The sequence below is a fragment of the Schistocerca piceifrons genome, chromosome 11, assembly GCF_021461385.2.
Source record: "Schistocerca piceifrons isolate TAMUIC-IGC-003096 chromosome 11, iqSchPice1.1, whole genome shotgun sequence".
Lineage (NCBI taxonomy): Eukaryota > Metazoa > Arthropoda > Insecta > Orthoptera > Acrididae > Schistocerca > Schistocerca piceifrons.
In genome coordinates, this window is record NC_060148.1 from 152,575,223 (window position 1) to 152,603,037 (window position 27,815).

The following is a 27,815-nucleotide window of genomic DNA, read 5'->3' on the forward strand; positions in this document are numbered from 1 at the left end:
TAGTTTCCTGGTAATTAAATATGTATTTCATAGCGGCCACCACATCCACACCAATACTTTGGCGAAAGCTCACGTGGTCGGAGTTCTTATACCCGACGCCACGCTCAGTGCGTTCTGTCACTGGCGGCGTGAGTCTGCAGTAAAGCACGCGTATGTGGTTAGAGAGGTACAGACCACGTTTCTGATCGTGTTATGACAAGCCGCTGAGAGTTGGAGTTGCTCAGAATGTAAAATAGTTTATAATAATATGGGAGTGGATACTTATGTCGTCGTCTCATGCAATACGAAGGCAATAAAAGTGTTCCAAGCAGAAATTTAATTCCAGATATTTACTTCTGAAGTGATAATATGCTTTGTATATGCAGTACGTATTTCCATTCAACTAGCAGAAGAATTTATAACTTTTCATATAATTTGAGATTGATAACTAGCACTTATTTTAATACAACCCAAAGAGTGAAGTTTTCAAAGAAACATTTGAAAAAGCAATAAAACTCCACTATAACTACGAAAATTTAACATATAAAACATTACACATTTAGCGTTACAAAAATTAAAGAGCCGTAAGGTTCATTGAAGGCAACTTTTCTGTCAGAAGACTACTTGATTAAAAATATATTTGAACTGTTTTTCAATATAAGGAACAGTTAAGTAACATTTAACCCACTGAGGAAACTAACTTTATGTAGTATCAATGACTAACTTACAGTTTAGTGATTTTTGGAAGCACGCAGTAACTGATAATTTCTCAGCTCTTTTGTAGATGATTTCTTAATCTTCACCAAACAAGCCTGTGGGCTGAGAAGATTCTGTGTATGCAGTGCTGGCAGGGCAGGAAAAGAAACTTTCCACGGACGTAATATAATCTGTTGTGAAGCTTCCTGTTTTTGCTGTTTGGATGGAACAGTGTTGCAACTGCATCAGGAAACAACGGCAGAATCAGCACCCTTAAATAACCCGACACTTTCAATCCACCCTGGATGAATTTCTACGAGCGAGCTTTCTCTCCTCGTTCAGCAGTTGATCTCCTGTCTCTGAATATTGGATTTAACGCATTAGCAAGATAGTGAAAGGACGCTACTGCTAGTTCTTTATTTTTTTTCTTGTGTTACAGTGTTCCATATCAGGGCTTTCTGAACGATCGATCCATATTTCGAAGCTTGTGCGATGTCTGTGCTGTCTACTTAAAGTCCTGGACTGCATAGGCCTCTGACAGCTGTCAAGATTAGTGGCGTCTTCGTAAACTGTAAAATTATCCGAGGTTTAATTGTCCAGTGTGCCCTGCTACAATTTATACATATAGAGTAGTAGTAAGAATGGGTTAGTGCTCTGATTCAATTAGGCGTATGAATTTAGAGTGAACTCTGTCAAAGCAAAAAATACCGCAAAAACTCAAAATAAAACGGTGTTTTTTATAAAACACCCTGGTTTTTATCTACCCTGTCGCTAACACAATGTAAGACAAAACGTGCATTCAAATTTCATCAGTATGCAGCCTCTTTGAATATTGTAGGAACTGCCATTTTCTAGACAACATTTGTATCGATTTTGTCCAATCAAGTCCATTTCTGCAGTTTATCCAAGAAATAATTCACTAATCTGATGAGGCTTACGCTCTAGTTACATGAAATGCGAACGCAGTTAGAAAATTAAAAATCAAGCCTTGCTAATTGAGTTCAGTCCTGAGGCGTAGATGCACATCCTTGGGCCAGGACGTGGCAAATTCCTGGTACCAAAAGACATTGAGAACTGAGCCTAAGCGATGTACATCAGAATTGCGTGAATCTTCCATAGCTAAGTGCTGAAGGGTTATAGCCAATAAACTTGTGATCTAGTATACAGTCTTTCATATTCGTATTAGTTCAACGAACTGCTTTCGTGCTATATTCAGAATCCTGTTTTAATATTCTGCAGCAGGTAACAGACGACGACGACGACAAAGTGCAAAACAACACAGATGACCCTTAGCGTTGTGTTTAATTTTGCCTAATCAAGTTTCAAGGTATTCACTTTTTTGAAGATACTTATGTTTCAGTTACACAGCACAAACTTACAGAACACATTTAGCCATTGCAGACGTCTGTTTTACTGTCAATCTTTTCGAGGTTTAAAACGAAACACCTATAAAAATCAAATATCTTGTCATTTTAAAAATGTTTAATGAGATTTAGTTTCGATGTTTCATTATCCATGCTGTATCTTACTGAATTCCGTGTCCATCCACAAATTTTTAATGGCATTTTATTTTAGTGTGGTGAACAGTTTTGTACCGTTATGCCCACCTTTAGGGGGCTATACTTAAGAACAGTTTATAAGGTTTTGAACAAGAACACTAGGTGTAAAACACCCTACAGTTTAACTGAAGCCTGTTACAAAATAGTCTTGTTGCAAAGTTGACTATTTAGTGAGTCCGTCCTGTTTACCCTTAAAAATTTTGTGCTGCTGTTGAAAACTGAACAGGGAGAAAATAGGTAAACTTCGCTCACTGGAAAAATTGCAGCAGCGGTCTACATGGTGCTTACTGTTCTGACACCTCACAGCGAGAGGTTCTAGGCGCTTCAGTCCGGAACCGCGCGACTGCTACGGTCGCAGGTTGGAATCCTGCCTCGGACATGGATGTGTGTGATGTCCTTAGGCTAGTTAGGTTTATGTAGTTCTAAGTTCTAGGGGACTGATGGCCTCAGATGTTAAGTCGCATAGTGCTCAGAGCCATTTGAACACCGCACTGAACAGGTGAAAGCTTCTGAAAAATATCTGTAGCGGGATGCGGTCTCCTTCAAAAGTCTAAGATGAATTGCGTTCAAAAGTTCAGTAATGTGCTGAATTCGACTTTTGGTGTAACAGCTGGTGGCTGATGGCCTTCAGGGGTAGTAATGACAGAACAGGGAAACTGGTTCCACACACGTGGAACGTGTGTGTGGACGGACCGGGTCAGCTGGCGCAGTGGTTGGCACACAGGACTCGCATTCGGGAGGACGGCGGTTCAAACCCGCGTCCGGCCATCCTGATTTAGATTTCCCTGAAGCGATCCAGGGGACTGCCAGAATTGTTCCTCTGAAAGGGCACCACCGATTTCCTTCCTTGTCCTTTGTTAATCCGAGCGTGTGCTGTGTCTAGTGGCCCCTATGTCTACGGCAGTTTAAATCCTAACAGTCCTTTACCCAGAATGAAATTTTCACTCTACAGCGGAGTGTGCGCTATTATGAAACTTCCTGGCAGATTAAAAGTGTGTGCCGGACCGAGACTCGAACTAGGGACCTTTTCCTTTCGCGGGCAAGTGCTCTACCGACTGAGCTACCCAAGCACGACTCACGCCCCGTCCTCACAGCTTTACTTCTGCCAATACCTCGTCTCCTACCTTCCAAACTTTACAGAAGCTCTCCTGCGAACCTTGCAGACCTAGCACTCCTGAAAGAAAGGATATTGCGGAGACATGGCTTAGACATAGCCTGTGGAGGAGAGCTTCTGTAAAGTTTGGAAGGTAGGAGACGAGGTACTGGCAGAAGTAAAGCTGTGAGGACTGGGCGTGAGTCTTGCTTGGGTAGCTCAGTCGGTAGAGCGATTGCCCGCGAAAGGCAAAGGTCCCGAGTTCGAGTCTCGGTCCGGCACACAGTTTTAATCTGCCAGGAAGTTTCAGTCCTTTATCCGTTTACACAGGATCGAATGGAAGCGAACACAAGCCGGAAGCATTCGCATATCGATTCGTCAGTGTTCGCCAGCTTTAGCTTGCACCTCAGCAAGCTGTTACATTATTCGGGGGAGGGGGGGGGGGGAGGAGGGAGGCAGAAGCGAACTCTACGCAACGAGCATAGAGCGTGAGCATTGCGCCACTGTTCTCTGCAGCTAGTAATCTGCACACACGATACCACACTACAGTTAAAGTCACGATAGGAAGCATTAGGAGAGGATAATTTTGAATGGCAAGCGCGCTATTGTTGATGAAAGAAAAATAGCATAAGTAGACAACTATTTAGTTGGCTCTATTTTTACCTAAGAGTGAGATGTGTGGAGGCGGCAGTGAAACCGAACTACAGCTTCCAGAACTTCCGGTCAAGAACTTTTGTCGGTTGACTCCTTCTCTGGCTTCTGATAACAGGCCGAAATTTAGAAGCACAACAGTAATTACCGAGGAGGAACATAACCTAAAGGAGAGCACTTACACTCTGGGTATAAGCAGCTGAAGTCATTTAGCAGCTGGAGTCATTTACGTTAATTATTGTTTCGCATTTCTATTGCTGATCTCAGCTACGGATGTCTGCAGCGACGTACGCTAAGCGTCTGAAGGATTTTATTAAACAACATGCAAGGAATATAATGTTAAACTAACAATATAAATACTACCGATTACACAAACTACTCGATATCTGCTATGTAGTTTGTTAGACGGCAGATACTGTGATGCTGGCTAATTTGGCATCCAAAAGCACCTAACATCGCACCAGTACACCAGCCATGTAACTGCAGCTACCATGAATCTAAGTAACGCAAATTATCAAAAACTTTAGGCAACATTTTCCATTTTAATCGTCCACGTCCACGTCCACGTCCACGTCCACGTCCACGTCCACGTCCACGTCCACGTCCACGTCCACGTCCACGTCCACGTCCACGTCCACGTACACGTACACGTACACGTACACGTACACGTACACGTACACGTACACGTACACGTACACGTACACGTACACGTACACGTACACGTACACGTACACGTACACGTACACGTACACGTACACGTACACGTACACGTACACGTACACGTACACGTACACGTACACGTACACGTACACGTACACGTACACGTACACGTACACGTACACGTACACGTACACGTACACGTACACGTACACGTACACGTACACGTACACGTACACGTACACGTACACGTACACGTACACGTACACGTACACGTACACGTACACGTACACGTACACGTACACGTACACGTACACGTACACGTACACGTACACGTACACGTACACGTACACGTACACGTACACGTACACGTACGTTTTATTTCAGAAAATTCTGTTTTAATTACAGTGAAGTCTAAGCTCGTGCTTATCCACTCCGATCCTGGCTGATACAAGCCTCGAATGAATTTAGTGTCTTTCTCACATCCCCGCTAGGACCTTTGAGTACTCTGACAATCTTCCGTGAATCATATTTCTTCGCATCGGCATTTGCCCTGTGGACCTCTGGGAACCCTAAAGCATCTACAGCGAAGAACCAAAGAAAACTGGTACACTTGCCTAGTATCGTGCAGGGCCCCCGCGATCTCACACAACGTGGCGTGGACTCTACAAATGTCTGGAGTAGTGCTGACACCATGAATCCTGCTGGGCTGGTCATAAATCCGTAAGATTACGAGGCGCTGGGGATCTCAACAGTACGTTGCAAGGCAAGTTGACTTCTGAAAAGCGTTTGACTCTGTGCCCCACTGCAGACTCCTACCTAAGGTACGAGCATATGGGATTGGTTCCCAAGTATGTGAGCGGCTCTAAGACTTCTTAAGTAATAGTAAGTTGTCCTCGCTGGTGAGTTCATCGGAGGTGAGGGTATCATCCGGAGTGCCCCAGGGAAGTGTGGTAGATCCGCTGTTTTGTATCTACATAAATGATCTTTTGGATAGTGTGGATAGCAATGTGCGGTTGTTTGCTGATGATGCTGTGGTGTATGGGAAGGTGCCCTCGAGTGACTGTAGGATACAAGATGACTGACAGGATTTGTGATCGGTTTAAACAATGGCAGCTAACTAAATATAGAGAAATTGATGCAGAAGAATAGGAAAAAGAATCCCATAATATTTGAATACTCCATTAGTAGTTTAGTGCTTGACACAGTCACGTCGATTAAATATTTGGCCGTAACATTGCAGAGCGATATGAAGTGGGACAAGCATGTAATGGCAGTTGTGGGGAAGGCGGATAGTCGTCTTCGGTTCATTGGTAGACTTTTGGGAAGATATGGTTCATCTGTAAAGGAGACCGCTTATAAAACACTAATACGACCTATTCTTGAGTACTGCTCGAGCGTTTGAGATCCCTATCATGTCGGATTGAGGGAGGACATAGAAGCAATTCATAGGCGGGCTGCTAGATTTGTTACTGGTAGGTTTGATCACCACGCGAGTGTTACGGAAATGCTTCAGGAACTCGGGTGGGAGTCTCTGGAGGAAAGGAGGCGTTCTTTTCGTGAATCGCTACTGAGGAAATTTAGAGAACCGGTATTTGAGGCTTACTGCAGTACAATTTCACTGCCGCCAACATATATTTCGCGGAAAGACCACAAAGATGATAAGAGAGATTAGGGCTCGTACAGAGGCATATAGGCAGTTATTTTTCCCTCTTTCTGTTTGGGAGTGGAACAGGGAGGCAAGATTACAGAGCCTCCACCAGCTTGAAAAGTCTCCTGCAAAAAAAAAGGTTCGTGAGGTTGTCTCCATATCCGTACACGTCCATTCGCTCGACACAATTTGAAACGCGACTTGTCAGACCAGGCAACATGTTTCCACACATTAACAGTCCACTGCCGGTGTTGACGGGCCAAAGTGAGGCGTAAAGCTTTGTGTCGTACAGCCATCAAGGTTGCACGAGTGGGACTACGGCTCAGAGAACGAATTTATGTTTCGTTTCATGACATTTGTTGACGGTCCAGCATTGAAATCTGCAGCAGTTTGCAGAAGGGTTGCACTTTTGTCACGCAGAACGATTCTATCGTCGTTGGTCCGGTTGTTGAAGGATCCTTTACCGGCCTCAGCGATGTCTGAGGTTTGATGTCTTACCGGATTCCTCATATTCACGGTACACTCGTGAAATGGTCGTACATGAAAATCCTTATTTCATGGCTATCTCTGAGATGCTGTGTCCCATGGCTCGCGCGCCAACTATAACGCCACGTTCAAACACAAATCTCGATAACCTGCCATTGTAGCAGCAGTAATCGATCTAACAGCACCAAACAGTTTGTCTTATATAGGCGTAGCCGATCGATCGCAGCGCCGTATTCTGCCTGTTTACATATATCTGTAGTCTAATACGCATCTCTATACCAGTTTCTCTGGCGCTCCAGTGTGACATTCTGTCACTCAACTCACGTCGACAACAGAAGTAAACAGACTAAGCTTTCGCTCTAACTTCCTCTGATGGTTCGCTGAAGCGCAGGCAACCAGAGAACGCGAGCGAGTGCGAACCGAACACGAACGTACGCTATTCCCTTGCGCTCGCCTGCTTTCGACGCAAAATATTCCTCGTCCGCCGACACTAACGCACTTCTGTTCTCTCCCGTGTCAGCCAGTCTTCAAGTTACAACAGCGTACCCACAGTAAGTCCCTGGTCGTTGTACCGTCATGTTATCGGCAGCATTGCAACTTAACGTCCGTAATGCCTACTGAGTAATACCAAACATCTTTAACGGGAACATTCATCACTTAGATGTGACAAATGTCCCCGCTCCTCACCGTCCCCCCCCCCCCCCACTCATGTTTCGGTCGTGACGTACTTATCTGTCGCGTTTTGGTCGTAAGTTGGACAAACCAGTGAATGGGCGAAGAATGCAGTAAAGTTTGAGGTGAAAGACTGAGCCGAAAGTATATATTCGCTTCATACATGACGCACTTTCCATTATTAGGAACAAACAAATTGCGAAAATACAGACTACCAATAGACAAATCCCAACGAGCATTTCGCATGTTATGAGCACGTGGCAGAAGGCACTACGCAACTCACGTATTTGCTGGTAGCGCATTTCCCAGTATTTCCGTACATTAAAGGCTGCTATGGTATTTCACACTTCCGGAGTACACAATTTAAAGGACGATAACTACCGAATACAACTCAAAGTTTCGCATAGAATGAATATTATCTGTCACATACACGGGCAGTTTGTTTCAGCCATTCACAGCACAGGAAAGCCGATGTCACGTGGAAACTTTCGTCACACGTATACGAACGCGATCTTTTTTACCAGTCTACTCTTAATGTAGGTTGAGTAACTTCCCGTCTGGATAACTAACACTTTACATTTCACTCATTAACCCTATATTTACAACGAAACTAATGACCGTTTCAGCTGTATGATAAATCTTTCTGTTGCAACTAGATTCGCGGCCTTAGAGCCACATCTTCAATGATACGGATTTAAATAATTTATTCCCAACGATAAGCAGTAGATGACCCAACATTTTTTCTCCAATTGTAATAAAACTGTTGAGCCGTAGAGAGGACAGTAGTCTAATTTAACATGAGCAGGATGCAAGGAACCGACCTTCTGACGGTTAAACAGTTTTACCGCAATCGGACATACAACGATGTGTCATCTACAGATTATCGTTTGGAGTAAATTATGATATCCGAATCCCTGAAGACTTACTAACGCAGCGAAACTAGTTGGGTCAGAAAACACTATGGTACAGCTAGAGCGGTCTAATGGATCAATTGTACAGCTGTGGATGCGCACAGCACAAAATTTGCTGTAATCACTGCATTGTGACTATCAACTCTGAACTCTTAGGTATGTAATTCGCACTTTAGATGATGAAGTCGGTATGAGTAGCAAAACGTGCTCTAGATAGAAAATGCATTCACTCAGTGCTGATTTAATTTATACTACATAACCCTTGCGAACTAAAATCACGACCTCAACTTGAAACGTCCCCTTTAAACATTTTATATATGACTGTGCTTAACCTGACACACAATATTTTGTTAGCGCAACGCAATCTGACTTTCAAAATTCCCTGCAAAAGAATGGCCCTGACTAACATTAAACTATACCTTTCACAAATCACTTACCTCACAAAAATCTTCGCTGCTCAAGCTACTGCAATACAGCGAGCGCCACTACTGCCAGCTAAATAAAAGATTCAAACTATGGAAGGCACTAACTACTGATAGGGATAGTTAGCAAATGAAAGATATTAATAGAGAACAAACAATGTATTTACCTTGATATCATCATATATAAATATAGCAGTTCATGACAAATTACAAATCTCCGCCATCTCTCTCCCCACATCCACCACTGCTGGCGGCTCACCTCCAACTGCGCAACGCTACGCGCTGTTCACATCCAGCTGCCTAACGCTACAATGGCGAGTATTACAACAATGCAAAGCAGACACAGACTGCACACAGCACAGCCAGTGATTTTCATACAGAGTTGGCGTTACCAATAAAAAACCCTAACCAGCCTACTTACATAGAGAAAACAAACAGCCTACTTACATAGAGAAAACATAAACAGCCTACTTACATAGAGAAAACAAACAGCCTACTTACATAGAGAAAACATAAACAGCCTACTTACATAGAGAAAACATAAACAGCCTACTTACATAGAGAAAACATAAACAGCCTACTTACATAGAGAAAACATAAACAGCCTACTTACATAGAGAAAACATAAACAGCCTACTTACATAGAGAAAACATAAACAGCCTACTTACATAGAGAAAACATAAACAGCCTACTTACATAGAGAAAACATAAACAGCCTACTTACATAGAGAAAACATAAACAGCCTACTTACATAGAGAAAACATAAACAGCCTACTTACATAGAGAAAACATAAACAGCCTACTTACATAGAGAAAACATAAACAGCCTACTTACATAGAGAAAACATAAACAGCCTACTTACATAGAGAAAACATAAACAGCCTACTTACATAGAGAAAACATAAACAGCCTACTTACATAGAGAAAACATAAACAGCCTACTTACATAGAGAAAACATAAACAGCCTACTTACATAGAGAAAACATAAACAGCCTACTTACATAGAGAAAACATAAACAGCCTACTTACATAGAGAAAACAAACAGCCTACTTACATAGAGAAAACAAACAGCCTACTTACATAGAGAAAACAAACAGCCTACTTACATAGAGAAAACATAAACAGCCTACTTACATAGCCCCCATGCTCCCCACAAAAAATTTTTACAAATGGTGTTGGGCACTGGCCAATACAGATTTGACAAAAATTTTTCACAATTACAGTAACAAAGATATAAAATGCACACACTTATTGATACAATGTTGGTCAAAAGCTCAAATTTTCTCACAGTCCATAAAGACAGTCCTAATCGTACATAACAGTAGAATAGCAGTGTTTTTCTCAAAGTCTGAGCAGTAAAAGAAAATGCACACGGAAGTAGTGGATTTCCATGCAGTCTTGAAGAAGTAGTGTTGTCCTTCCAACGGAAAGACAGTGCTGACTCTTGACATGCAGACAGGTAATGGGCCACAACATAGCAAACCCACAGCAGAGTCAGTCGAAGTTTTGAAGAGTATTGGTAGGTAGGTCATCACAGAGCAGACCCACTGTAGTCCTGGTAGAAATTACGGTACTGGTGGGCCACCAGAGGTGCAGACCCACTGCAGTCCTTGTAGCAATTGGTGGGCCATCAAAGATGCAGACCCACTGTAGTCCTTGTAGAGATACCTAGCAGCCATTTGTTGTGACTGTGCAGGTGCACAATCACCATTGAAGAGTCTTGCGGATAATATAGCAAGTCCATAACCACCACTTGTGCACTCACAAAGTTTTTGGAATTGTCCTTAGAACCAGCAATGCTGTTATCCAGTCCCTTGCTGAATTATTAACACACGTGCAAACACTAACAGTCCCAACTTCTCACATATTGTCCATATACTATGACCAACAGAAATGTGTGCAGTGAAATGTAACTAACAAGTTACAATTTTATAACATAAGAATACAATAAAGGTACAAAATACATAATTAAAAACATAATATAGATAACATTTGTAGTACAGGCTTTACAAAAGAATAGAAATAGACATATACGTCAGTGTTACAGGAATTATGACATGAGTACATACATAGAAGATCAGAATAACTTGCGAAACATCAACTTCACACATGAGTATTTAAACAGAATTAATAATGTCTAACATCTTTACAAAGTAAATAACATATTATTAAGGCAAATTATATTTGAGGATAACAGTATTCCTCCTCATAGTTCATGTAGCTAAGTATGAGAAAAATTCTACAACAAAAGTCTGATGAGGTAAACATATAAAGACAGGAAGAACATATATACACAAGGGTACCCAAACACATAGTGGGATAACACAAAAGGAAAGGACAGGGTTTGTTTCATTGCAGTATTTTGCAAACAAAACTTTCTTTGCTTCTTGGAGATCTCCCTTCATTCATCATTATTCCCAAAAGTCCTATCTAAGCCTGCCTTCTGTATTCTGTTCACATCCTCTGTCAATAATAGTTTTTCTCCACTGTACAGTATCCTTTTTATTTTGCTAAACCATTTTCTGATAGCTTCTCAATGCATTTCTTATAAATTTATAATAGTTTCTTATATAGTCTCCTCTTAAGCTAACTTAAATCTACTGAGCTCAGATACTAAACTAAGGAACGAGGCAATGCAGCAGCACATAAAACAATTAATATAAACAGCAATAAAAAAAATGGAAAATCGCAAAGCAAGCTACAGTAAATCTAAATTACCAAGCAATTCAACATTACAACTAATATGAGGCAATGCAGCAAACAAAAAATAAATCTGGCTTAGCAGAGTAACACAAATTAAAGTTCAGTAGCACTATGCCTGGCAAACAGCAGCTTATATCTAAACATGACATAGCTCAAGCAGAAAAAATAGTACACTAAAGATAACAATGCAGATAAGGGAAATGTATATTCACATCTTAATGTCTATGTAATTAAAGTGGTGCACCACAACAACTGATTGTAAAAGAAATATTACCATGTACTTGAAAAGAAAATTATGTGTTACTGTTACTAGTTCCTTCTTATTGTTCTTTCCTTTCCAAGTGCTCCCTTTTTAAAGAATGTGGATCATAAAATAATTATTTAATAGATCTGTTGACAGAAAATGTTCACATTAGCAAATGCATTTCATTTTATAAAAGCAATGCTGCAACACAGCTGGAAACCAGATATCAAATGAAATAAGCAATTACGCCAACCAAAGCATAAAAACATCATTCAATAGCTATGTGGCATTTCGTAAGTCAGTAGCTCTCAATTCTCGTAGAAAGACACTTGTCATTATCAGGTTTGCAGGTGTAAGAATATTTCCGAGGATAATGGCCTCCCCTTTTTTTTTGTTCTACCTGTGCCGCTGAAAAGGGCTCGCAATAATGGCTTTTTCTCCAGGCGTCTGACACAGCTGGGTGCCCGCGATGCATTACGTGCAGGTGGTCACTTAACTTTCGTACGGAAATATTTACGACAGCAGTTTCTGCTACCGTTGCAGTCTCATATAAAAATATTTCACAGGTCAAGAATTAGCGTTGCAAATCTGTAGAAACAAAATCCTATAAATATAAGTGTCCAAAAAAAATATTCGTCAGCATTGTGATACAGTCACACATTTCATAACTCAAAGTACGTTTCTTGGTTTCCAACATCCTTTTCATAAATCAGAGTCCCTAAACACTACTCATTATTCCTTACCTCATTATACATATACATATTCGTCGACACTTCTTCAATATTTCATCATGAGAAATACGTAGCATAATAAACATTCCTCAACAACATAATACACATCGTCGTCGTAATAATAACATCATAACACTTCAGTCAAATCTCAAAATCGTCATAACTTCCTCCAATAATTTCTAAGCCTAAAATAATTCTCTGCTCATGTCAAAAGTGTCAGCTGCCTCAAACGTACTTTAAAAATCATGATCTCATACCAAATACATCATTCAAAGCTCTCATAGTATCACAATGATTCCGAAAAAATATGAACAGTTTACAAAGTACAGACAAAATACAGTTTCATAAGTGTGAAGTTATCCAACGGTGTAATTACGTAAACATGTGTCACTGACGTAGTAAAAACCATGTTTATCTCTCAGTTAAATGATCAGATAGCTGTGTAATTTGTGTGTTAGAGAAATATGGTACCGATGTGTAAAGTTGTATAAGCAAATACCATATTAGCTAGGGCTCCTTGTGCTTGCCAAACACATGGTACACAAAGTAAGCGTGTAACCCCCTGAGGATTAATGTAATTATACCCTCAGGTGTTACAGATTACAGCAATGGAATGAAATGTATCATGGAAAAACTTCGTATCATTGTACTTCAAATATCTTAAAAAATAAATTTTTAAAGTACAAAATTAATCACTCAAATGCGTGTCCTGTAGCGCTAAATGTGCGTCTTGTTGCAACATAATCTCTGTGGAAGTGTCGTAGTTATCGTCCTCCGAAAGCTAAGTTCTGCAGAAGTCAATGTACTTACCTCATAATACACAAAAGTGAAATGCTTTGCGTATAAATGTCTTAGTTATTACGCTTATTGCCGTGATGAAGAAAGTACTGTACTGTAACGTAATGTTGTGCCACGAAAAAGGCTGTCTCATTGTTGCTATACCACAAAAGTTACTACTAAAACATGTTTTTCTTTCCAGAAGAATTCAGAAAACTGTGCAGATATAAAACAGATACACCGCAAAAGCAACATTGTAAATTGTCACTCATTAGTAGCGTCGTGATAAAAATCGTGTAGCTGTCACATAAACTAACCTCTGTGTCATCTGGTATCTCTCAGAAAGCACATTAAATTCAGAATGTATTTTCAAATAAACCAAAATGTTGCATTAAAATCTCATTAGCAGTACTGGTAAATGTTCTAAGTATGTGAGCCTTATAGTCGTTACGTAATCGTGCAACAAACAAGCAAGAATGTACACACACAATAACACTGTGACGTCTGTTCACTATAACAATGCATTCGTCATTTCTGTTTAAATAAGTTCTCTTGGTTCTTGACTGGATATTTCACTTCAAACATTGTTACATGTTAACAGATTCTAAATCTGACAAAGCATATTAGTAATGTGAAGCGAAAAATTTTATGACAGACTAAGTTAAAAAGCAGATTATCTTTCAATAAACGGTTTTACATGTGAAATGTGGTGTAAACCTTTACTCTTCCTAGTGCACAGAGTTTCAACTTCAAAGCAATTGTCATGTTGTATACATCGGTAAAGAATGCTAAAATTTTTCTCAAGGCTAGCGTCTTATGTTATTTTTCTCGGAGCCAGCGGCCGCACGCGGCTGCCTGCTGTGCGAGTCATTGTCTGTTCCTTTGTTGGCGCGCGTCGTTATTGGGATTTGGAGACCTAACTTCTACAAATTCACCTCCTCGAGAGGGCCCTGCTCTGTTTGAATCCCGCCAGTTCTGATGCAATTCAGGTCTGTCGTTACGATCATATCGTCTGTCGTCATGTCGGTAGATTCCATAGTTTCTTTCTTGTCGGTCACATGGTGGAGAATTTCTCCCTGAATCGTAACTGCGCGCTGGTCCGTTGCGTCTAAAGTTATTCCGTCTCCCTTGATAGTATTTATTTTGGTTCCCATATTGTCTGTTTCTCTGATTGTCTCTGTGATAGTCATTACCACGGAGAGGTGATCTTTCCCTGTAGTTATTACTACTCTGCCAACGGTTGTCGTACGGGTGGTGTCTATTTTGGTCACGATTTGCGTTGTAAGAATAGACCAGTCGTGTCCGGTTATTGTTTCTGTCGTCACGGAATTGTGACGGATGTGACCTGTAATTGTTGTGTCCTTGTTTTCGCGTTCCGCGATTATCAGTGTCAATTTCTAGTTCTTGTAACAGTCCCTGAAATGCTCCAATGTCGTCTTTGCAACGTCCTGCTAAAATAATATGCCGTAAATGTTCAGGTAATTTGATTAAGCAAATGCGGATGAGTTCTGAGGGGCTGTATGGGTTTGACAGGTACTGATTCTTGTGCAACATGTCTTCAAAATATTTCACAAGACTGGAGAATTCAGATTGTTCGAAATGTTTCATCATTATGATAGCATGTTTTACGCGGTCTTGTGTGGCTTGAGACCAATACGCTGAGAGGAAGACATGGTAAAACTCTCCTTCACTGTGGCAATCGTGAATTACCGATCGCATTCTTACAGCTGGTTCATTCTCCAAGTAGCCACACATAAATTCTAATCTGTGCTCTAATGACCAGTTGGGAGGAAAACAATGAGAGAATTGATAGAGCCATGCTTGTGGATGAATGTCGTTGCCAGAATTCTTAAATGTTTTGAATTTACGTGTAGTAATGAACAGCTTATAGTCAAAGTCATCATGTCGGCGAGTCGCATATCGGTCATTGTTACGTCGTTTCGGCGGTTCCATTTCAAAATTCGGTGCACCTTGCCAATTTCTTTCATAACTTCCGAAATGCCCTGTGTTATTATTTTACGGCTTTTCCGTGTTTCTAAGTCCCTCTTCCCGTGTTGGAGCGCGAGTGTCCTCTGAAATACGTAATTCTTGTATTACCTGTGTCAGCTGATCTTGTACTTCCCGGATTTCTCTTTGGTGTTGTGTATTAATTTGATTCTGATTTTGTTTGAATTTTCTGATTTGTTCATACTCTTCTGTGTCAGTGAAGGCTACGGGTCTTGTGTCATTCAGATCATCATCTACCTTTGTAGATAAGTTAGTGACCTGATCCGAAAGTTCGGCTACTTTCTCCGATAGTGTACTTATTTCTTCAGTGTGTTTTTCTGAACCAAGTTTCAGAATATCTACTGTGTCCTTAAAGTTTTCCTGAGTTTTTGCAAGTTGCGTAACCGAATCGGTAGATGCAACTGAGTCAATTTTAGCCCACAAGGTCTCATGATTTTCATGAACAATGGTTTGCAGTTCTTTTATGGCTGCTTCGTGATTCTGTAATGCATTTTCATGCCGCGAAAAAATAGGTTGAAAATGCTCACAAATTTGTGTTTTTACGTCATTACAGACTTTTTGACATTTCGATTCAATGTTATGTAACTCAGTAGTTAAATCTTCGCGTGTTTGTTCAAGTGTGGTGTGAAGATTTTGCTCCATTGCGTCTAACTGTTGCTGTGTGTCTCTGGTGTTGTTCCATTGTGTCTAACTTTTAAGATTTTGTTCCACTGTGTCTAACTTTTTAAGATTTTCTCCCATTTGTCTCTGATTTTGTTCCATTTGTTGCATTAACTGCAATAATAATGTATTAGTGTCTGGAATCTGTTTCTCTACGCTTTTCGGCAGTGCATTTGCACCGGCAACATTCACATTTTGACAAGCAGAAAATGTGTCTTGACTTATTTGAGAAAACGGTGATGACCCAAAACCTGAATCTACAGTATTTGCGATATTGTGTTCTGTCATTCCCGATTCCTGAGGCGAGCTGTTGCCGACCAATCGATCGATAACGCTTCCCTGTTCACTACCTGTTTCACTGTCTACACCATTGTTTGCCGCCCGCTCCATTTCCCTATGCGCAATTACCAAATTACTACTTTGAACATTAGTTAATTCATTACTCTGCGGCGCTAACACACTGCCTTCGTCTTCACTGTCATTTCTCAGTTTACTTTGGAGCCTAGTATTACGTTTTTCACACGCCATAATTGTCACAATATTTCACACGATAACACAGAAAAGCACAATTTGAAGAGCAAAATAAAATAACATAGCAATGGAAATAATGTCTACTTAATTGCCAGCGCAGCTGCGAAATACTTGGTGCAAATCTACATGCATGCCACAACTGTTTTACTGTACAACAATGAAAGGCTACAACTACAAAGGAGATTCTCTCTACAATCTCTACAATTACGCGCTAGCAATAAACAAAATCTACACTAATTACACAAACTACAAGAAAAATCAGAAGATTCCAGTGAGGTATCCTCGGCTAAGGGTCGACATATGTAACGTCCCCTTTGAACAATTCTACAGAACTGTGCTTAACCTGACACACAATATTTTGTTAGCGCAACGCAATCTGACTTTCAAAATTCCCTGCAAAAGAATGGCCCTGACTAACATTAAACTATACCTTTCACAAATCACTTACCTCACAAAAATCTTCGCTGCTCAAGCTACTGCAATACAGCGAGCGCCACTACTGCCAGCTAAATAAAAGATTCAAACTATGGAAGGCACTAACTACTGATAGGGATAGTTAGCAAATGAAAGATATTAATAGAGAACAAACAATGTATTTACCTTGATATCATCATATATAAATATAGCAGTTCATGACAAATTACAAATCTCCGCCATCTCTCTCCCCACATCCACCACTGCTGGCGGCTCACCTCCAACTGCGCAACGCTACGCGCTGTTCACATCCAGCTGCCTAACGCTACAATGGCGAGTATTACAACAATGCAAAGCAGACACAGACTGCACACAGCACAGCCAGTGATTTTCATACAGAGTTGGCGTTACCAATAAAAAACCCTAACCAGCCTACTTACATAGAGAAAACAAACAGCCTACTTACATAGAGAAAACACAAACAGCCTACTTACATAGAGAAAACACAAACAGCCTACTTACATAGAGAAAACACAAACAGCCTACTTACATAGAGAAAACACAAACAGCCTACTTACATAGAGAAAACACAAACAGCCTACTTACATAGAGAAAACACAAACAGCCTACTTACATAGAGAAAACACAAACAGCCTACTTACATAGAGAAAACACAAACAGCCTACTTACATAGAGAAAACACAAACAGCCTACTTACATAGAGAAAACACAAACAGCCTACTTACATAGAGAAAACACAAACAGCCTACTTACATAGAGAAAACACAAACAGCCTACTTACATAGAGAAAACACAAACAGCCTACTTACATAGAGAAAACACAAACAGCCTACTTACATAGAGAAAACACAAACAGCCTACTTACATAGAGAAAACACAAACAGCCTACTTACATAGAGAAAACACAAACAGCCTACTTACATAGAGAAAACACAAACAGCCTACTTACATAGAGAAAACACAAACAGCCTACTTACATAGAGAAAACACAAACAGCCTACTTACATAGAGGAAACACAAACAGCCTACTTACATAGAGAAAACACAAACAGCCTACTTACATAGAGAAAACACAAACAGCCTACTTACATAGAGAAAACACAAACAGCCTACTTACATAGAGAAAACACAAACAGCCTACTTACATAGAGAAAACACAAACAGCCTACTTACATAGAGAAAACACAAACAGCCTACTTACATAGAGAAAACACAAACAGCCTACTTACATAGAGAAAACACAAACAGCCTACTTACATAGAGAAAACACAAACAGCCTACTTACATAGAGAAAACACAAACAGCCTACTTACATAGAGAAAACACAAACAGCCTACTTACATAGAGAAAACACAAACAGCCTACTTACATAGAGAAAACACAAACAGCCTACTTACATAGAGAAAACACAAACAGCCTACTTACATAGAGAAAACACAAACAGCCTACTTACATAGAGAAAACACAAACAGCCTACTTACATAGAGAAAACACAAACAGCCTACTTACATAGAGAAAACACAAACAGCCTACTTACATAGAGAAAACACAAACAGCCTACTTACATAGAGAAAACACAAACAGCCTACTTACATAGAGAAAACACAAACAGCCTACTTACATAGAGAAAACACAAACAGCCTACTTACATAGAGAAAACACAAACAGCCTACTTACATAGAGAAAACACAAACAGCCTACTTACATAGAGAAAACACAAACAGCCTACTTACATAGAGAAAACACAAACAGCCTACTTACATAGAGAAAACACAAACAGCCTACTTACATAGAGAAAACACAAACAGCCTACTTACATAGAGAAAACACAAACAGCCTACTTACATAGAGAAAACACAAACAGCCTACTTACATAGAGAAAACACAAACAGCCTACTTACATAGAGAAAACACAAACAGCCTACTTACATAGAGAAAACACAAACAGCCTACTTACATAGAGAAAACACAAACAGCCTACTTACATAGAGAAAACACAAACAGCCTACTTACATAGAGAAAACACAAACAGCCTACTTACATAGAGAAAACACAAACAGCCTACTTACATAGAGAAAACAAACAGCCTACTTACATAGAGAAAACAAACAGCCTACTTACATAGAGAAAACAAACAGCCTACTTACATAGAGAAAACAAACAGCCTACTTACATAGAGAAAACAAACAGCCTACTTACATAGAGAAAACAAACAGCCTACTTACATAGAGAAAACAAACAGCCTACTTACATAGAGAAAACAAACAGCCTACTTACATAGAGAAAACAAACAGCCTACTTACATAGAGAAAACAAACAGCCTACTTACATAGAGAAAACAAACAGCCTACTTACATAGAGAAAACAAACAGCCTACTTACATAGAGAAAACAAACAGCCTACTTACATAGAGAAAACAAACAGCCTACTTACATAGAGAAAACAAACAGCCTACTTACATAGAGAAAACAAACAGCCTACTTACATAGAGAAAACAAACAGCCTACTTACATAGAGAAAACAAACAGCCTACTTACATAGAGAAAACAAACAGCCTACTTACATAGAGAAAACAAACAGCCTACTTACATAGAGAAAACAAACAGCCTACTTACATAGAGAAAACAAACAGCCTACTTACATAGAGAAAACAAACAGCCTACTTACATAGAGAAAACAAACAGCCTACTTACATAGAGAAAACAAACAGCCTACTTACATAGAGAAAACATAAACAGCCTACTTACAAACTTTACAGTTCGAAAATCTTGAACCTACTAATAGTGCCCGACAGCTTCGACCCATGACGTATTCAAAATGCAGTACCCGTCAACTATTCTCAATGTTAGGAATTATTGTTGCACACACGAGACTGCCTCAGCATTCTCCACTCCTTCCAAATTAATGACTTAAGTGTAGACCAGATGTGGATTGAGTTCAGAAAAATAGAATCGATAGCAATTTAGAGATTTATATCAAATAAATTAACAAACGACTGAGCTGATCCTCGGTACACAAAACGGGTCAGAACACTGTTGTAGTAACAAGAGAAACATGCCAAATTTAAACGAGGCAAAATCCATAAGATTGGCGATCTTTCACAGAAGCTCGAAATTTAGCGCAGACTTCAATGCGAGATGCTTGTAACACTATCCACAACGAAACTGTCTCGAAACCTAGCAGAAAAACCAAAGAGATTCTGGTCGAATGTGGAGTGTTAGCTGCAAGAAACAATCAATGCCTTCTCTGGGCGATAGCAGTGGAGATACTATCTAAGACAGTGCTGCTCAAGCAGGATTATCGAACACAGCCTTCCTAAATTCCTTCGCGAAAGACGAAGTAAATATTCCAGAATTCGAATCAGGAACTTTAACGTAGCAGTAAGTATCATCGGAGTTGTGAGGCAACTTAAATCACTTAATAAAAACAAGCCTTCTGATCCAGACTATTTCAATTACGTTCCTTTCAGAATGTGCTGATGAAATAGCTCCATACTCAACAGTCATATGCAAAAAAGTGGCTCTAAGCACTATGTGACTTAAAATCTGAGGTAATCAGTCTCCTAGACTTAGAACTACTTAAACCTAACTAACCTAAGGACATCACACACATCCATGACCGAGGCAGGATTTGAACCTGCAACTGTAGCAGCAGCGTGGTTCCAGACCGAAGCGCCTAGAACCGCTCGGCCACAAAGGTAGGCTAATCATATACAACCGTTCGCTCGACGAAAGATCCGTACCCAAGGGCTGGAAAGTTGCACTGGTCACACACCAATATTCAAGAAAGGTAGTAGGAATAATCCACTTAATTACAGGCCCATATCATTAACGTCGATATGCAGCAGGATTCTGGAACATACGTTGTGTTCGAACATTATGAATTCCAGAAATTCTTCCAATCCCTCTGTGGCATGAATCAACAATTCTGTGTTTAGTAGTATTAGTAGAAAACAGTCTTGGTTGCAATTTTAGTTCTTTTGTCAACTACGCGTTTCACCTTACTTAGGCATTTTCATGTTGATCTCAATTTGGTATTTCTTAGGACGATCCTTTAGACAGTGTAGCTAGGAGGCATCGTCGAGTACATCAGGCCATCATCGCCTTCACAGGAGCTGAATGCGTTATGCAGGTCATTGAGTTACTTGTGTCCATCTAGAAAGTATTTACCAAGGTTAACGAAGTCGATGATGGCCTGATGTACTCGATGGTGTCCCTTAGCTACACTGAAGGATCGTCCTAAGAAATACCAAATTAAGATCAGCCTGAAGATGAGTAAATAAGATGAAACGCGTAGTTTATAAATAAAAAAACTAAAATGGTAACCAAGATTTTTCAACTAAAATTATCAATTAACTATAAGAAAACTTGATACACAGTCAACATGGGTTTAGAAAACAAAGTTCATGTGAAACTAGCTCTTTATTCGCATGAAGTGCTGAGTGCTACTGACAGGCGATTTCAGATCGATTCCGTATTTTTGGTTTTCCAGAAGGCTTTTGACACTGTACCACACAAGCGGCTTGTAGTGCAACTGCGTGCTTATGGAATATCTTCTCAGTTATGTGAATGGATTTGTGACTTCCTGTCAGAGGTCACAGTTTGTGGTATCTGACAAAAAGTCATCGAGTAAAACAGAAGTGACTTCTGCTGTTCCCAAAGGTAATGTTGTAGGCCCTTTGCTGCTCCTTATCTATATACACGATTTGGGAGACGATCTGAGCAGCTGTCTTAGGCGGTTACACAATAAGTCCGTCTAATATAAAGGCCGTAAATTCATCTAAATACCTACGAATTGCAATAACGAACAACTTAAATTGGGAGGAACACACAGAAAATGTGGGGAAGGCTTAAGATTGTGTTTTATTGGCAAGAACTTCAAATTTAACATATCTACTTACTGCCTATAGTACGGTTATCAGTCTTTTAGACTATTGCTGCACGGTGTGGGATCCTTACCAAATAGGACTGACAGTACATCGAAAAAGTTCAAAGAAGGGCAACACGTTTTGCATTGTAGAAAAATATCGAAAGAGTGTCACTGAAATAATACAGGATTTGGGCTGGGCATCATTAAGAGGCATTTTTCGTTGCGACAGAATCTTCACAAAATTCCGATCACCAACTTTCTCCTGCGAATGCGAAAATATTTTGTTGACACCGACTTACATGGGGAGAAACGATCACGATAAAATAAGGGAAATTGGACCTCGTACGGAAAGATATAGGTGTTCATTCTTTCCGCGCGCTATACGAGATTGGAATAATAGAGAATTGTGAAGGTGGTTCGATGAACCCTCTGCCAGGCACTTTAATTGATTTACTATCGATGATGTGGAGTCGGCAGTAGGCTAGTAGCGGTCGGCTTTGGCTAGCTACGTAATAATGGATGCTAGAGCTCCTGAAAACATAGGCTGGCGCATCCACCATTTTGTTTCCCAACGAATGCTAAACAGCACATAACTTACGCTAACTGTGGTGTTTTGTTCAAGTTTTCTGAAATGTTTTCGGAGATCCTGCATAGAGCATTAGATAGAGCTATTTTGAGCTTTCATTCCGCTCATGTTTACATCGATATGTGGATTAGACAAAAATCTCGCGTTTTATTGGCATCTTTCTGTTTTTCTTTGCTGTCCGAATGAAGAATAAAGATGCATGTATATTTCTGTGACAGAATCGCGGAATTCAAATTAAATATTCCACAATGACGTTTATTAGATCATATACTAAGCTCCTGTAAGTACGAGTTGGCGAAGCTGCATCTAAAGTGCATATTTCGGCAACAACCAAGCGTAAATACGAAACTCACCAAACACCGCACTTCTAATCGAATGAAGGCTTGCTTCGATAAATTTACAGGACACACAAGAACGCACTTAACACACACTACACAATTCCTTCTCCAACGTGAAGCACAAGTTATGTGTAAATACGAAAAATGGCTGAAGCTGACATAGGGTAAAATGTTATATTTTTGTATATTAGCCTTTCTTGAATGATATGCGGTACTTTTCTCTGTTTATACCAAATGCCCATTTCAAGATACAGTCCTACATAGTCAGGCCTACTAATCCTATAGACAGAGAGGAACATTACTGCAGAGGCACTGTCAGTATCAACGTTCGTCATTGTGACTTCAAGGCGGCGATCTGATATCGGTGACGTCGTTGAAATACAAGCCAAGATCGCGTAACATTTTACTTAGATCGTTTTCGGCACAATTAGACTCAGTATAGCTTTTGACGTAACCTAAACCCTATCCTCCCAAGGGCTTAATGTTTTACGTTATGTGCTGCTATTGCGAAATGCCAATAGTGGGAATGGCGAGCTTTCAACTTAAAAATAGCAGATAGCTCTCAAGTGTTATAATTACTATTGTGATACAGATCCGATGACGGCAGTTTACGCGTAATTCGGCCGGAGAAGGTCGAATAAATAAAAGTTTTCAGCGATCGTGGCTTGTATTTGATTAATGACTCAATATACTATAAGACACACATTGTACTGTAAATACTGTATGTTCTGGAATCTCTTGCCGCGTTATATTTTGGGACTGCTAATTCCCTACGGGCAGAATCGCTTAAGACTATCAGTATTTTTACTATTAATATTGCTTCAGGTTATAATAAGTATTATTTACCTACAGTACATAACTGTGCGCTCCGCTCACGTTCCCAGTTTTCGCAACGAGTTTTCTTCTCTTCGAATCTTTTAGGAAACTAATCATTCTAAATCCACTTCTAGAATTGTTAGAACAGTTTGTGGCAGCACAACCATTCATAATTTTGCGCTAAAGTGCCGTGACGCAAATGCTATAGCACCGCAGAACGTTTACACTTCAGAGAACTGGGAAACAAAAGGGCGGATGCGCCAGCTCGTACTTTAGGATGCTGTGACGTCACGTCTTTGTGCATATTTTGATTTAAATTTCTTTATAGCGCTATTTATCGTATTTTCGTTGGTTTCGTGAGAAATTACACTTAATTGCAGCTGTGTATGAGAAGCACTGCTGTTTTGAATGTCTAAGGAATAATAATATTCAGTGGTTTATTAGTCTCGTTTAGGATGAAGTTTTTTAGTCTTAGTATTTATCCTTCCACGCACTTCAACGAAAGCTCTTACGATACATCTTTAGCTACCATGTAGCCTAATATTGGTATCGTTACGGGCCCTGAATGACACGTGATGTCAGAATTTATGCTGAGGAGGATCAGTTATATTAAGTGTGAAATCACATAATGCGAAATACTGTCCCTCTTATTCAAGCGCATTAGTTGAAAACCGATTCGCCTATAGTACGGTCTTTCCCGGATTCTGCAACTGTTCCCTGTTGGTGGATGCGTAGGAACCTGAGAAAAATTTGTTTGCGCTTCGTTCTGTGCATACCGCGCACGTTTTTTTATTTCGTTATGGCGTCGTTTATTTTCACTACGATGTTTAACGAACCAAGGTCCGTCATTGCGCCCGCTAAATTAAGCAGGCACCTCTCGTTGCCTCATAGCGCTAAGAAGAGCAAATTTAAGATTTGTAGAAGTCGAAATACATCTTGTCTTCATTTCGCTATCGGAGAAAATATACGTCCATGTACTTTGGTAGCTGCCAGATGTCGACAAGTTCTGCCTCGAATTGCTTGTTATCAAGCTAACGACGCAGTCAGTTTTTAGAAAAGCGATTATTAACAATAACGGAAGACGAAACTCTTGACATTCAGCATTCTAAGTACGACAAAAGATGTGAAAGTTTGCACCTTAAACTCGACACCCATCTGGTAATTAATCTAAGCCTGCACTAACAGCAATAGTCAAGATAAAGTTGAAACGGGACAGCCTAATCTGACGTGACTATGCAACAGTTTGACACCACAAACTTCAATGTAAAATATTCTGAAGACAAAATCGAAATTGTGATGTGGCCAGCCGCAACACGACGCATTTGAGTACATTACTGGAAGCTAACTGAGCGGACGCCATATTTGACTAAATGTATACGCAGCCAAGCGCTATTGCTAGTGGTTTCCGAAATATGTGCTGTGCTGCTAAAATGTGCTGTTTATGATGTTACTGCGCGTTCAGGAACTCTCAAAAACGCACAATGGTACCATCTGAACCGGTGACCGCAACAGTAGACCACAGTAATAGGTAATACGAAGTTTTTACACCAAGCACTGATTGAAGTGCTGCTTTATCCAGTACACTTCGAAGGAAAACTTTTTGTTCCCCTGCGAAAGATATGACTTCCATCACGTATTGGCTAGTGCGATATCCCCCCCCCCCCCCCCATTCCCCCTGCCCCATTCCACAGCCTATTCAAATTCCGGATGTGGTGACAGACCAACCTGTAACATAGCTCTATCTCTAGGTTGGGTTGACAGCTGATTTTCGCGCTACATTTAAAGGTACTTTGATATATAAAGCGCACCTTCCCGTCACAAAAATTGAAAGTTCTGGCTAAATACAGAAAATATGTAATACATAATAGCACGTTTTTATTCGTCTGATGTATACTACGTTCATGTATCGCAAATATGCTACGAAAAACGAAAGGTCTAGCATGCAAATATCACCCCGTTATTCCTTACTCAGAAGGATTTTTCAGCAGATTCGTGGAAGTACAGCATTACATTCCGTTTCAAGTTTTCTCATCAAAATGGCGAGAGCACAAAACACGTCCATTCCAGTTGACGCTACAGTTTTCGTACCTGAAATCTGTCAACTAGCGGGATTCACGAGACTACAGCTATAGTTAGGAATATACGTAGCAATTTTGATAAATTCACGAGTAATTATTTAAAATATTGACCCATGTAGCATCGACGGTGAAATAAATAACAAAAGTACCGTCGCTACGCGAAGTAACTGTGAAGCACGCGCAAGAACAAAAAAATGTACTACCTACCTTTTTAATTCGGTTGAGGCGGCAAACGATCTACATGCAGCACTGTGTAACACCTCACACCGCTTACTACCGCTGTGTCAAATCGAATAGCACGCACGGTGGCTAACGCAGAACAGTGCCACGCAGTCAGTGCTGCCAACTGCTCTGATGACTCCGCATTTCCAGAAGAACGAATGACGCAGTGAAAAGGTTTAATCGCGGATTCGAGGCAAGAGCTGTTTATGAAATATAATTTGTTCTGCGAAAGAGCCCTACACGCGCAGCAATATACCGGCCGACCGACAAATTGGACGAGTGTACGCGGTTTGACCGACCGACCGACCGACCGACCGACCGACTGACGAACTTCCCCTGTCGGATGTCGGGCGGGTAGGACGACGCGACAGCCGAGCCCTGGACCACTCCATCTAACAAATCGTCCCCTGTGTAGCGCAGTCGTGCCAACAGCCACACAGAGCTTCCTCTTTCGTCACTGGCGCAGGATTCAACGCTACTCTACAGAGTATGACGTGTGACAGAGTTTCTGAAGAAATTTAAAGACTGCAGATATTATGGGTCACGTCGTTCGACGGGTATAGCCAGACAGCTGCAAGAAATGAAGCACTTGTTTAATGTTTTAACGAATCAGTAATACACTCATCGAAAAAAGTTTGCATCACCCCAGTTCCTGGGACTCCTGAAGATAGACGTTGGCTGTGGGTATTGTACCACATACACAGTCCCTTTGACTGTTCAGAGATGCCACTAAGCCCGCCCAAAGACGTAAAAAAACCATGCATGAGCAAAGCGTATTAGAAGGAGGAGGTCCGATAGCCGATCAGTTCCAGTCATTCCACCAGCAAGTAGGTACACGGCTCGTGTTGTCTGGAGATCAACCATGCCTAGACAGTCAGTACCGCGGTTCGATCGCGTCCGCATTGTTGCCTTGTGCTAGGAAGGGCTCTCAACAAGGGAAGTGTCCAGGAGTCTTGGAGTGAACCAAACCGATGTTGTTCGGACATGGAGGAGATACAGAGAGACAGGAACTGTCTATGACATGCCTCGCTCAGGCCGCCCGTGGACTACTACTGCAGCGGATGACCGCTACCTATGGTTTATGGCTAAGAGGAACCCTGACAGCAACCCCACCATGTTGAATAATGCTTCTCGTGCAGCCACAGGACGTCGTGTTAAGACGCAAATCGCAAATAGTGGTACTGAACATGTCTAACCTTGCCTGCCTCTCACAGGCGGGAACCAGGAGTCCCAACATTGAAACAACTACGGCGTATTTCTGGCAAAAATGGTTCAAATGGCTCTGACCACTATGGGACTTAACTTCTGAGGTCGTCAGTTCCCTAGAACTTAGAACTACTTAAATCTAACCTAAGGACATCACACACATCCATGCCTGTGGCAGGATTCGAACCTGCGACTATAGCGGTCGCGTGGTTCCAGACTGTAGCGCTTAGAAACGCTCGGCCATCCCGGCCAGCGTATTTCTTGCATGTTAAGCTAACAGAACATCATAAGATTAAATTGTAGCGCGAGAAATTATAGCCGTAAAAATTGTGGTCATTGTTCATTGAACAGCCGTCGTAAGAACAGTAGCAGACGTCTTGCTGCCTGTGACAGATGATGCAAGGGTAGGATTGTTAGTAACGGGTGTCGTGCATCGATCTCCGTGTCAGAGCCCTAGGTCGATGTAGTGAGAGGAGTGTGGTGCGGCAGCGCAGAGCGCTAATTTGAGCCTCTGCTGCCCACTGTGATTGGTGACTTGGCGAACCCTCAGAATAAAGTTGAACGGCGGCAGTTTGTTGTCATGTGGCGTCTCCTGTGTACTACAAGGCGCAGTTTTTCTGCAGTTGAGCAGTGCGATGGCCTCAGCAGTGCCGCGCGGGATTAGCCGAGCGGTCTTAGGCGCTGCAGTCATGGACTGTACGGCTGGTCCCGGCGGAAGTTCGAGTCCTCCCTCAGGCATGGGTGTGTGTGTTTGTCCTTAGGATAATTTAGGTTAGGGACTGATAACTTTAGCAGTTAAGTCCCATAAGCTTTCACACACATTTGAACAT

General features: G+C 40.9%; 1 non-coding gene across 1 annotated transcript; it reads left to right on the top strand.

Moving 5' to 3' along the window:
• Window positions 1-3,534: 3,534 nt before the first annotated feature.
• Window positions 3,535-3,609, top strand: Trnas-cga. Its single transcript has one exon. It is a non-coding gene; the product is annotated as a tRNA-Ser (tRNA).
• The last annotated feature ends 24,206 nt before the right edge of the window (window positions 3,610-27,815 follow it).